We start from the raw sequence: 452 nt of genomic DNA on the forward strand, positions 1-452 counted from the left end.
CGACAGGGACTTGGACAGAATACCAACTTTTGCCCTTTTCGACAACCGAAACACATTTAAACATGATTTTTCAAACACCTGCGCACAGAAAAGTTTCCAACAACATTCATATACAATATTCAACACATTTCATCAACAATCATATATATTCAAAAGCATTCAAACATAAACATCTTGGGTTTCTTAAATCTCAAGTTAACTCCTAAACCTATGAGATGGTTTAGGAGATCTGGGTGTCATATTCGGACACCACTATGTCACGATATGTTCTCTCTCACCTTAATGAAGCGTGCCTTTACTTTTCAACTACGGTTGGTCTGGTTTCAAGGTTCGAACACCGAAATCTTCGTAACTACCACAATAAAAATCCGTTAGTTTCCGATATTTCTAAAATCGTTACCGAAATACTTAAAAATCATTTCTCTTTTTCCCATCGTGATCGTACATCCCTT

The sequence above is a fragment of the Lupinus angustifolius genome, unplaced genomic scaffold (genome assembly GCF_001865875.1).
Source record: "Lupinus angustifolius cultivar Tanjil unplaced genomic scaffold, LupAngTanjil_v1.0 Scaffold_170_31, whole genome shotgun sequence".
Taxonomy (NCBI): Eukaryota; Viridiplantae; Streptophyta; class Magnoliopsida; order Fabales; family Fabaceae; genus Lupinus; species Lupinus angustifolius.